This window comes from Puma concolor, chromosome A1 (assembly GCF_028749965.1).
Source record: "Puma concolor isolate L17-30 chromosome A1, mPumCon1.1.hap2, whole genome shotgun sequence".
NCBI lineage: Eukaryota > Metazoa > Chordata > Mammalia > Carnivora > Felidae > Puma > Puma concolor.
The window spans coordinates 43,809,179-43,821,889 of record NC_141667.1 but is presented as its reverse complement, the minus strand read 5'-3'; the positions used below and the strand labels follow the sequence as shown (position 1 = coordinate 43,821,889).

Genomic DNA, 12,711 nt, shown 5'->3' with positions numbered 1-12,711 from the left:
ACCCCTCCACACTCCTCCCCTCCCTATTCATGTGAATAAATATAGAGTGGGTGGTTCCTCTCTTATGGGTGGTTTCCTATGTAAAACTTCTGAGAGAAAAGAAGATTCTATAACTTTTAATTTAAAAAAAAATTTAAAAAAATTTTTAACTTTTATCTATTTTTGAGAGAGAGAGAGACAGAGCACGAGCAGGGGAGGGTCAGAAAGAGAGGGAGACACAGAATCTGAAGCAGGCTCCAGGCCCTGAGCTGTCAGCACCGAGCCCAACACGGGGCTTGAACTCACGGACCATGCATGAGATCACGACCTGAGCCAAAGTCGGACACTTAACTGACGGAGCCACCCGAGCGCCCCTAATTAAAAAAATTTTTTTAAGTTTAAAAGTGACTGACCTAGAACAGTGCCTCTCAAACTTTAATATACACTTAACATAATTGCTCAGGGATGTGGTTCAAATGCAGATTCAGATTCAGGAGGTCTAGAGTGAGGCCTGAGAGTCTGCATTTCTAAGAGGCTTCCGAGTGGTGCTGATATTGCATCCATGGGCTGTACCTCGAGCACAGAAAACTAGTATTTCCCTATGATACAGATGGAGAAGCTGAGGCCCAGAGAGCAGCAGGGATGTGCCCAAGAGCATACAGCAGAGCTGGGCTCAGAACACAGGCCACCTGACTCCTAGGGTTTGGCCCTGAGGGGTTTGGGGTTGGAAGGTGATGCTTGGTGTGGGGCAGGGGACAGACAGCAGTGACAGGCAGTCCAGGGGCAGGCCTCCATTCAGCCACGAGCCAGACCTCCTTGGGTCCGCGGGCTCCCACAGGAGTAAAAGGAAACAAGAATTATCCTGAACAGAGGCACTCAGCTGGAGTCAGTAGCTAAGACCCTGCTCTCAGCAACCTGCATCTGGGCCCTGATGGGCCACCAGAACCTCGTGGAAGGCACGATGCATCAGGCAGCCATTAAACTGAGAGGATGAGCTGGCCTGATGAGCACTGTGCGTTCAGTTGTTGGGTAAAGCAGCTGGCGGAGTGCTGAAGGCCCCCAGGGCGGCTCTGCCAGGGGGGAGACCCACGGGAAAGGAGCCAGAAGGCAAGACCAGCCTCCCAGACCAGCACTGGGAACCGCTCCTCCTTCCCAGGATGGGCCTCGGACCCCTTGGCAGGCTCCAGGCCCTGCGTGACCGGCCCCGCTGCCCCTGCACCCACACGCCTCAGCAGCGCTCCTCTCCCCCCCCCCCCCCATTGCCTCCCCGCCATACACTCTGGGCGACGTGCTGGCCCTCCTTCAAGTGCTCAGACAGGGCCCAAGCACTTCCTCGCCCCAGGGCTTTGGCAGTGGCTGCTGCTTCTGCCTAGAGCCCTTTCGTCCTCACCCTCTCTGTTGTCCCTTTCTGGCCACACTTATCCTTCAGGTCTGTTTACGGGTCTCAGGGAGGGCTGCCCGCCCTGGGAGGCTGCATTCCTCTGCCTGTCCTCCAAACTCTCATTACATCTGTAATTCCATTGTATCTTTGAAGCGTCAGTCTGCCCTGACTGATGGTGGTTAGCAGCCCTGAGGGCAGGGACCTTGGCTGTCATTGCTCCGCTCAGTCCCTGCCTCTGTGTGTAGGCCACGGCTGGGGCTCAATAAACATTTGTTGACGGGATGAGGGAATAAATGGATGAAAACACTGCTCACGTCACTACTGCAAAGCCTCCCACCTCCGTGGTTTCTGGCCCTGCTCACCCTGAAGAAGTTGTACAGGACTGGGGTTGGCAAGATCATCTGCCTCTAGTCCTGTGCTCTGCCACTCTCCAGCTGAGGGGGCCTCACAGGTCATATCACTCTCCGAGGCCGGTGGGTCTCTCTCTAGGGCTCTTTTTGGGTCTAAATGGGCGATGGCATCTGGCAAAGGCTTTGGAAGCTATAAAGAGCTTTAATTGGTAGCATTACGCTGTCTGTGTTTGAGGCCCAGAGAGGGAAAGAGCCCCACTCAAGGCCACACAGCCAGTGTGTGGTGACACCAGACCCCACAGGCACAGCTTAAAGCCAACAGCTAAGCTTCAAGCCCACCCAGGCTCAGTGAGAGCACCATCTGCCTGGAGGCTGGGCAGGGGTGGAGGAGGGAGAGCATTCAGCCTCAGGCCCAGAGCCAGGGTGGGGTGGGCGGAGCCCCCAGCGGGAGCCCTGAGTGGGGCCTGGCAGCTGGGCATGGGGGAGCCAACTGGCACAGGCTGGGTGGTGGCATGCTTGTTCCCCATGCGCGTGACAGTCTATTTTTTAATCGGCACCCTCCCCATCCCCCAACTCCATGTGCCCTCCCAAAGAGCCCCATATCAGGAATCGTGTCCTGGCTGAGCCACCTTGGGGATCAGTGGGAAGGTCCCCAAGTCCCATCTCCTCTTGGAGCCCACAAGTACTAAGCATCCCAGAAGGCAGGACAGGAGGCCTCGGGAGGAAGAGTACCTCCTACTCGTGTGACCTCTGGCTGGTCCCTGGATTGTCTGACCTCAGTTTCCCCCATCTGTATAGTGATGGGAGGCATGCCAGACTCCGCAGGAGTTCACTACAACGCAAGCTCTTGGGATTCACTCGAGCTCCATGACACTGATGATGCCCATTCGTCAGGTTCTGGCAGAGCCTCCATGCCCACAGCCCTCCCAGGGTACACTTGATCCTCCCTGACCTACTCCCAGGGGAGGAGGGCAGGTGGGGAGAACAGAGGCTCAGCTGGCTTAAGGGCCAACCTCAGAACCCCAGACCCTAGACCTCAGGTTCCTCCTTCCAGAACCTGAGGGACAGAGATGAGGAAGATCAAAGAGGAATGCTGTGTGTTCTTAAGCAGGTGGCCTGGCCTCTCTGAGCCTCTGGCACTCCATCTAAAACAGGAAAGATTGTGTTGTGCAGAAGTTGAGTTCCCAGGATTTGGAGCCAAACTGCCTGGGTTTGAATCTGGCCACTCACCAGCTGTGTGACCTTGGGAAGCCCATTTAACCTCTCTGTGCCTTAGTTTCCCATCTGTAAAATGTTGATAATAATAGTATTTACTTCATGGAGTTGTTGACATGTAAGGAACTTAGAATGTCCTTGGCACATAGTAAGTAACCATAAATAGCAACCAGTTTTCAAGAACTTTGGTTTTTATCTGTCGAACATTCTTAGTCTCCAAGAGATTTTATTCCAGAAGATTAGGCATAAGAGTCTCAAGTCAGCTTACTCTCCTGTCTGTGAGGCTCATCCAGCCTGCCCCTTCCTAGTCCCTCCTGTTGGCCCCATGTTTTCGGCGTCTGCTGAGCTCTTTCACCCCCATGATCCCCTCGCATCCTTCCTACCCCATTTCATAGCAGCTCAGAACCCAAGCCTGAGCCCCAGAGGAAACAAGTGATTTGTCCAAGACCACCAGCCAGTCAGCTAAGACTGGAGGTTCAAGTATTTGTTCCTGAAGTGCGGTCCAGGCCCTTTTCCACTGTGCTGTGCCCGTCCTCCCGCCATCAAAACCTGTTCCTGGCCAAACGTCAAAAATTTATACTGAGATGTGAGTCTTGAGCTAGAGTCTGTCTCCTCAAAGGCTTGCTAGTTTAACAGAGATCAAAACATGACCATACTATTTAATAAGTAATACTTATCTTTTTTTTTTTAAAGCATTCACCATCATTTAATTTCAAAACAGTAAAGACAGGGCTTATTATTTTTTCTATTTACCGATGTGGAAACAAAAGCCCAGAGAGGTTATATAATAGGGTTAAGACCTCCCAGCCAGTCGGGAGGAGAACCCAGGGGTCTAGTCACCGTATCCGTGTATCAGCCATGCAGGAAGCAGGTCACATAGGAGTAGACTGAACTTTGTTTCACCTGCCGCAGCCCTGGGAAGCTGGACAGGGGAGGGCAGGGGAGGGGAGTCACAGTCCTATAAGACGCTGCCTCACCAAGTGGAAAAGATGAGCTAGGAGGCAGGAATTTCAGGCAGTGGCCAGTTGGTAAAGATTTCATTCTGGAGAGAGAGGGCTTTTGTAAGCCTCTGGAATTACAGGGCCTGGAGGCCGTCCCCACATTGATTCCCCCCTCTGGCCACACTGGGTAGCGATTGAGCCCCAGTATCTAGGGACAGTTCACAAAGGACTATGAGCTCACACATACACAGGCCTAACTCAGCAGAGCCCAGCCACTCCTCTGACCAGAGCACAGGCCTGTGGTTCCTTTGGGTCTGCAGCCTGAAGCCGTGAGGGATGAAGGCATTTTCATAACTTAGAGCCAATGGCTACCCCACCTCCACCCCAGCTCCTCATGTAAACCATTTACTGTCCTTTGAAATACCCTTCCTTCCAACCAAATCCCTCCCGTATCTCTAGATCCAAGTTTTGGAGGTACCTCCTCCATGAAGCCAGCCATGACCACTCCTTCAAATAACACTCAGGTCTCAACTCCAGTGGAGTGAGGGAGGCCTTCCCTAGCCACCAACACAAAGTAGCCCCACCAACTGTTCTCTATCTTAGCAGGATGGGTTAAAATAAATAAATAAAAATTATATATATATATATGTATACACACACCACTTTTATCTACCTGAAAATACCTTATTTATTTCTTTGCTGTTCTTTTTCTTGTCTATCTCCCCAGTTAAAATGCAAGCTCCTTGAGGGCAGGGACCTGCCTTGTTCACTATTGTAACCCTGGTGCCTAAGAACCCACCCCATCTCGTTGCTATCCAGGGACACTGAGGTTTCCATAAAGAGCAAGGGATTCACGCAAGGTCACACAGCCAGCAGGCGAGCAGCAGAGATCAGCTTAACACCCAGGTCCCTGCCCTGCAGCCCAGGGCACTTGGCCACCCCCACCCCCACCCCAGTTGACCCTCTGCTGGCCTATCTTGTCACTGCCTCCACATGACAATGGGGGGCCAGAGCCTGCAAATCCTCCACCCATCCACTTCCCTGGGGGCCTGCAGTTCCCCCAGCTAGGCAGCCCTGCCTGCTTCCCCCCTTGGTCCCTCCCTTCCTGGCATCAACAGCTCTGATGAGCTCATGTCTGGAAGCCTGGGAGCTGCCCTGAAGGAAAAGGTGCCTCCCAGGCCAGGCCCCTGGGCCTGCAGGTGTACAGCTCCCTGGGATGGCAGCGCTGGCAGGTGGAGGGAGTGTGCTGACCCAGGCCCAGTCCACCTCCCAGAGCTGAAAGTAGGCTCAGGGTGACAAGTGTCAACCACGGACACAAGGCACGGGGTGACAAGGACATATAGAAAAGTTTCCTCCTGCACTCCTCCCATTTTTCCAGATGCTCCTCTGCCCCTCGCCCCTCCCCTATCAAGGAGCTGCTCTGTCCCAAGAAAAGGGGGCTCTGCTGCCTTCTACTCACAGAACTAGCCTGGGCAGATCTCGTCCCCTCCGCAGCCTCAGTCCCTCCAACTCTAGAATGGGGAGATTAGATCAAGTGCTGACCCAAGAGGCTAGGGCTCAGTTGAGCCGCAGGCACCTGAATGCCACAGGATTTTTTTCTTTTTTTTCACCTTAGGGGAAGGGCAATAGCTAACAAGAGAGGGAAGGGGTTAAAGGCCTTATTTTAACCATTAAAGCTGATTCCAATCACAGCTTAATTTAGGTGCCAGCTTAATTTGGGGAGGCGGGGGAGGGGGTGGCTAGCCACCCTGCAGGCCACCCTGAAAACAGTGGGAGCCAGGGTAGCACAGCAGCAAAACACTTGCCTTTTGGAAGTTCTCTGAATATCAAAATAGAGTGATTCTAGTCCGTTCTCCTTGTACAGATGGGGAAACTGAGGACCAGAGAGGAGGAAGAACCAAACCAAGATCTCATAGAGACAGAGGCAGGGGACCCCACTCCAAAAGGCATTTTCGAACTCCCTTGAGAAGTCCCTTCCCACTGCTTGAGGTAATGTGGTGGTTGGTTTGTGGCTCCGTCCCCCAGCACAGGATGGGGGCAGACCTGGGGTTGGTGACAGGCTGGTGGGCACCAGCACGACTTCCAGTCCCTGACCCCAGCATACCCTAGTCCCTCTGATCAGTGTCTAGCCTCACCCTACACCCTGCAACATGACAGGGGTGAGGCACCCTCCGACTGCCCCTCCACCCAGCAGGGTCACCGCTGTCTCTAATGCAGCTGTCCCCTCAGGGGTCACTCTGCCCACCCTCTCACCGCAGAGAGGACAGGGACTCCCCTCCAGATCACACAGCAAGTTGGTTTATTCCAGTGCCACTTGTCAGTCAGGGTAGGGTGGGGGGTGGGCTGGTCTGGTGCTCTCCTGCTCACTCTTGTCCCTTGTAGACAACCCAGACATGGAACACAGGGGGCCCTTGTCCCAATCTAGGGTAAGCCCATAAACTGGGGTGGGGGTAGGGAGCAAGGGAGACCCTTCCCTCCCCCCCAGAGTCCTCAAAGAGGTCTTGTCAGGGCCCGGTTGGAGCCCCTGATCCACAGTGCAGTGGTTAGGAAGGAACCCCGCCCTCCACTCACTTCACCTCCATGGTCTCTCACCTTGGCAAACTGGGGAATGGTCGGGGTGTTGTGAGAATCTGCTGTAGAGCCCTTAGGACAGTTCCTCCTCTGCCCCAGGCGCTCAGGAAGGGCCTCGATTTCCCCAGGGGGTCCTGCCGGTGGTCCCCGCGGCGGGAAGGTCCCGCGTCCCCGCAAGCCTCGCCCTCTCGGCCAGAGCACTGCGCCGCCGCCCCGCCCGCGGGAAGTGGGACGCGAAGCCAGCACACGCCGTTCTGCTACCCCACGGGCGCCCATGTTGGTCAACCCGGCCCGAGCCCAGCCCGCCTTTCCCAGAGCCGGCTAGGGGGCGCAGACCCGTCGGTCTGGTGCCCACCCGTCGGCCCGCGCTGCCCCGGCCCCCGATGTGCTTGCGGGTTGGGGCTCGAGGGCCGGAGCCCCAGCGCAGCCCCGGTAAGTAGCTTCACCGCGTCGGGGCGTCCTCCCGCTCCCGGGCTGCTCGAGAGCTTCGGGATTTCTCCAGCGCCCCCTCCCACCCCGCCCCACGGTACAGATGGGGAAACTGAGGTCCGGAGTGTAGCAGCGACTCAGCCAAGGTCACCCTGTGCGCGGGGGACCGGAGCCCAAATGTGCCACCTCCACCTGGGCGGCACAGGGAACAGCACAGGTGGGAAGGGGCGAGGCCCGCTCGGCACCTGCACCCCCGCCCCGCCAGCGCCCCTCACTCACCTCCAGCCGCCGCGCGCGGTCCCCGAGCTCACCGGCGCCGTCGCCTCCGCGCACCTGGCTGCGTCCGTCAGTGCGCCCCGCCCCAAGCCCCCCGCCGCCCCCGCCCCCGCCCCGCGCCGGGCGCCCCTTCCGCGTCGCCGCCGCCGCCGCCGCCACCTCCCAGCGGGCTTCTCGGGGACCCAGAGCTGGGAGCCCGGAGCCGGGAGGGCTGGGCGGGCGGGCGAGCCGCGCTCCTGCCGCCCGTTCCCCGGGGCCCTAGCGCCGCCCCGCCCGCCGCCCCGCCCCGCCCCGCCCCCGGAGGTGCGACTCCCTCCCCCGCGGGCTCGGCCCCGGGATCCTGGCGGTCTCGCTTTTCGCCCGCTTTCCTTCCCTGTGCTACACTCTGCTGCCTTGTTGTGTCTCTGTTTCCTCCTCTTTTTTTGTATCTCCAGGTCGGTCCCTAAATCCCTCTGCTTTCTTTTCACCCAGTTCTTTCTGTCTCTCCATCCATTTCAGCTCCCCCTCTTCTCCCCCCACCCCATCCCTCCAACCACCCCTCTTTTAAATCTTGGTGATTCCGGCCCCATAACTGACACCACTCCCACCTCTCCAGCCCCTTTCCTTTCAGATCCAGATGCGGTGCCCCTCAGGCCCATCTTCGCTCCCCCTTCTTAGCCCTGGTGATTAGAATAACTGTCTACCTTAGTAGGACTTAGGCAAACGGGGACTGAGGAAGGTCGTCACCTCCCCGCTGGCCTGGGGCCATCCCCTGACTTCACTGGTAGGTCAGCAATAGGGATGCTGTGTGGCTCCTGAACTTCGGTTCCCCATCTTTTTATTGAACTAAATGCCATTCAGACTGAGCTCAGCAGAGCCCCATGACAGTGGTCGGTGTGCATCAGAATGGGGGGGGGGGTGGAGGGGAGGAGGGGGAGATGCTGTTAAAAGCGGAGATTCCCACATTCTAGCACATCCTCCCAGTGGTGAAGAGGCAGTGGGCTTGGAAACAGTACTGATAACAAGCACCCTTCACACTCCCACCAATTTTGAAACAAAAGTAACTGCACTTGGAAAAATGTTGGCCTGGGATTTCACCAAAGTTTCCTGGGGTTCCAAGTACCCCACCCCTTCAACCAGGGTGGTTCCACTTTCATTTGTCTTTCATATCAAGGTTCTGTGTTTAGACTCCTGCTAGAGGAAGTTAGCCATGGGCTCACGTAAGCCCACCCCACCCCACCCCACCCCACCAGAGGTTCTGTGAAACACTAAGCTGCAGGTGGCCTGGGTTTGGGACATCCCCTATCCCCAGTGGGCGGGCTCAGAGTGCGGGAGGTCAGGTGACAGAGAGGCAAACCCTGTCTGGCTGCTCCCATCTCTCTTCACTGGTTGGCCTCATGGTCTGCAGAGAATTCCTCTGCCCCCACGGCTGCTCTTGTGCTGGGGCCACCACAAGTGGAGGTGGGAAACATGGAGAGAGAGGGTCCTGGGGACTGGCACCAGGCAAGGTATTGCCTGCCTTGTAAGCCCATGTGCTAGAAAAGTGGCTATAGTCCAGCCTGTGGAAAACCAGGAAACAAACTGTGTGGGAGAGAGAGAGAGAGAGAGAGAGAGAGAGAGAGAAAGGGAGCGAGGGAGGGAGGAGAGAAGCTAGAATTACTGTGTGGGTGGGTATGAAAGAGAAAGAGATGGGGAAGAGGAAGGAGGACAGAAAGTGGTTCAGTCTGTACGTAGGTGTTTGACGGTGGGTGTGCAAGAGTGGGTATGCCTATAGGAGAGAATGTGTGCATGCAGGAGAGATTTTAAAGTGTGGGTATGTGAGCAAAAGAAAATGGAGAGAAGAACATGCTTTTGACCTGTATCTGAGGAAAGGAATATGTGTACTGGTATGTTTTCAGGCGGGACTGTAGCTGTGTATGCAAATCTGATACATGTCATGTGTCACAGGTGAAAGGTAGGCATGCCTGAGTGAGGGGTGTGCGTGTGTGTGCTCATGTGTACCCCACGTGTGGATAGGTAGGTGTCTGAGGGCATGTACATGCATGCGTATGCAGATATGTGATTATATACACATGCGTATCTGCATAAGAACATGGTATGCATATGTCTGTGTATGCACCCATGGGGGTGTGAACATGTGTGTGGGTGCACGGGTGAGGTATATGTGACCCTGTGAGCCTTGCTTCTGCACCATTGCCCTCCTATTATGGTCACTATGGAGTATGGGATTGAGAGGGGGTGTGGATGGCATCCTGCCCAGCCTCCTGCTCTTTCTACCTTCTCTCGCACAAGCCTAAAGAGCAGGGATCCTGTCTTTGGCCCAGTAACCACTGTCAGCTCTTACCATGACTGGGGGTTCCTCTGCCTCGACCATAGAAACATGGTCGGGGCAAGGTGCATCTGACAAGCCAGATCCACACCTTCATCCCCACCTTAGAGGCTCAGAGCAGTGTCCATTCGAGTGGGAAAGGCCCCCAAGCCCTCTAGATGGCCTGGGCCCCCAATGACAAATGGCCTGGAGAGGGGGGAAGGCAGCTCTCCCAAAGCCACAGACGAAGGAGGGGCTGGATCAACAGTGGGTCCCAGGTCTCCCTAAGTGTATCCAAGGGGGAGGGAACATGGCTTGGCAGAATCCCCCACCATCCTCCAGAGCCTGAACAACCTTTTTCCAGCCCTAGGTGGGTGGAAGAACACAGCCTGCTGCCTTGTTTCCATGGAGACAAGGCAGCACAGAAGGTGGTTGAAAGCATGGGCCTAGACCTCCTGGGGTTCAAATCTCTGCTCCTCCACCCACAGGCCTGAGACTCTGACAAGTCACTTAAAGTCATTGTGCCTTAGTTTCCTCATCTGTGAGGCAGAGATAAGAAAGGCGTGAACTTCCTAAGGGTGTTTAGAGGGTGAAATGAAGTGACCCATACAAAGCAATTAGCACAGCGTGTGGCAGCTGAACTGGGGGGGGGGGGGGGCGGCAAAAGCCCTGGGTTCCAGCTCTAGCTTCGCACCAACTTACTGAGTGACCTGGGGCAAGTCTGTTACCATCTCCGGGCTTCAGAGTCTCCTCAGGATTATCTACACAATCATCTCCGTGAGCCCTGCCAGTGTTGACCAGCTGAGACTTTGCGGTGAGGACGGCGGCCGTAGCTCAGGGCTGTCTTGGTGAGCCGCGGACCAACTACCACCACGGCGGAAGCCCAGCTGTGAGCCTTACACACTTGCCTTCTCATATCTATTCTCTCACTTTGGCAGCAGCTGACAGCAGGAGACTTGAGCCGCAGGCTGCTACCCCCATCATCTCTCTGCACCCCCTGCTCCCCTAGCCTGCCAAGGACCCCGTTCTGCCCTGCCCAGCTGGTACTCGGGCTTTAGAGCAATGGCACCACGTACCCACCCACCCCAAGTGGTGGGTGCCCAAGGCCGAAGATGCCATGACCCATACTTAAAGCTGCCAGGGAGCACTCAAGGGAGGCAGGTATAATTGCGGAAGGATGGGCGTAATTGTCTGAAGATGCTTATATTATAATCCTTTGGCGGTACCGGGAGGAAGCTTTAAAAGGAAGCCCTAATCCACTAATAACCTGGCAGCCCCACAGGCCTCTTCCCTCCGGATCTCCAGGCAGAGAGAAGGGACTCTAGCCACTCCCTTTCCCGAGGGAGCAGAAAGGCCAGTGTGGGCTCTGACGCACGACCACCCGGATTTCTCCTCTCCTGCGAGACCCAGATTCCTTCCTGCTCGCACCCGTGAGAAGACTTCCCTGAGACATCCTCCTGAGGTCCCTCCTGCGCCCTCTGTCCCCAGAAACGGTCAGGACAGAACCGGAGACCATCTGACTGGACGTCAGAGAAAGAAATGAACGGGACTGTGAGGAAGAAGACCGTGATCATAGTCTCAGCTCCAACACTGACTGTGTGACTTTGGGCAAGGGACTTGGGTCTCTGAGCTCCAGCTGTGTCACCTGTCAAAGGGGCAGGGTGATACCTGCCTTGAAAGACTATACCTATACGGGAAGATCGACAAGAATGAGATAGTAAGAAATGACCTAGCTCTGTGTGAGAGGCCAACAGGATTCATTAAGTGTGGCCCCTCTCCTCCCTTCACCCATGGTCTCTCCCACTCCAGGATGTCAGCAGACAGCACACTCCCCTTGTAAATCCAGAATACAGCGATGGCTAAGAACAAAGTCCCATATTCAAAAAACTCCGTGGTTGAATCATGGCATAGCGGCTTACTAGCCAGGAGTCTTAGATAAGTCACAAGGCACCTACGTTCTTTGAACCTCGACCTTCTCATCTGTGTAATGGAGATAATCATAGTATGTCCCTCATGGGGATTACTGTGAGGTTGCGTGAAGTGATGTATATGAAGCTCTTAGCACAGTGGGCTTAGCACATAAGGGCTTAACAAATAGTAGCTGTTATACTGTGGAGTTGAGGATTATTTTAATTATTATTAACATCTGTCACGGGATCACCTAACATTTCCAAAACACTACCCCAGTCTAAGATCACTGAAACCTCATAATGGCTCTGTGAGGTAGAGAGGCCCCTGTTTTTGTTTTATTTTCACAAATGAAGAAATTGCAACTCTCTAAGGGGGAGCAATTTGCTGGGGTTTGGCTGGTTCGTATCAGGTCCAGAACCAGCACCCATGTCTCCTGACCCTCAGCCGTGGTCTGTAAGAGGAAAAGGAGGAGGTCCTGGGGCTTTCAGGCTCTAGGGGACCTGAGTTGGGGCTACTCTGGTGTGAGGGCCCACCTCCAAGTTTAGGGCTGCTGGGCGCTCCTGGGGTCCTCCTTCTTCTTGCCCTAGATGCATCGAAGACATCTCCTGGATCCCGCCCAGCTTTCTGTGTGACCCAAGCATGGGGCAGTTGGTGGGGTGTGGGGTGGGGATGGCCATGGGGGGTGATCAGAGCCTGGAGAAAATTATTTCAGAAAAGAGAGTGGGCGGGACGGCTGGTGCGATGCCAACCAGGGCGGTAGCAATGCCTGCAGAGAAATGAGGTGTTCCTTCAGCTTCCTGACGCATTAGCCCTCCCAGGCCTGTGTCCCCCACACGCCCTGTGCCCCCAGGATCTGCTGGCAGCAGCTGCCTTCTGAGCAAGCATGGCCTGGCTCACGTCCTCTCCATCTGGACCCACTTCAGTGTTTCCATGGGCCCAGGCAATGGAGGTGATTCAGTGCGGGTTTCCCTGTCCCACCCTGCTCTGCTGGCTCCTGACTCCTGCAGCCTATAGGAAAATTATCTCCCTCCCTCCCTTCCTTCATCCCCCTCTTCCTTCCTTCCTTCCTTCCTTCCTTCCTTCCTTCCTTCCTTCCTTCCTTCCTTCCTTCCTTCCCTCTTCACTCCTTCCTTTCCTTCCTTCTCTTCCTTCCTTCCTTCCTTCTTCCTTCCTTCCTTCCTTCCTTCCTTCCTTCCTTCCTTCCTTCCTTCTTTCCTTCCTGCCTTCCCTCTTTCCTTCCTTCCTTCCTTCCTTCCTTCCTTCCTTCCTTCCTTCCCTCCCTCCTTCCCTTCCTTCCTTCCTGCCTTCCCTCTTTCCTTCCTTCCTTCCTTCCTTCCTTCCTTCCTTCCTTCCTTCCCTCCCTCCTTCCCT

General features: G+C 55.4%; 1 protein-coding gene across 2 annotated transcripts in view; it reads right to left on the bottom strand.

Moving 5' to 3' along the window:
* The window catches only part of SYNPO (synaptopodin), a 55,665-nt gene that overhangs the window by 23,794 nt on the left and 19,160 nt on the right, over window positions 1-12,711 (bottom strand). Inside the window, exon 1 of one of the 2 annotated variants that reach the window (XR_015241319.1) lies at window positions 7,146-7,413. The exons of the other annotated variant lie outside the window; for it this stretch is intronic. The gene's annotated coding sequence lies outside the window, so the exon portion shown is untranslated. Of the gene's footprint in view, window positions 1-7,145; window positions 7,414-12,711 lie in introns of those variants that run through there. 2 annotated transcript variants of the gene reach the window in all.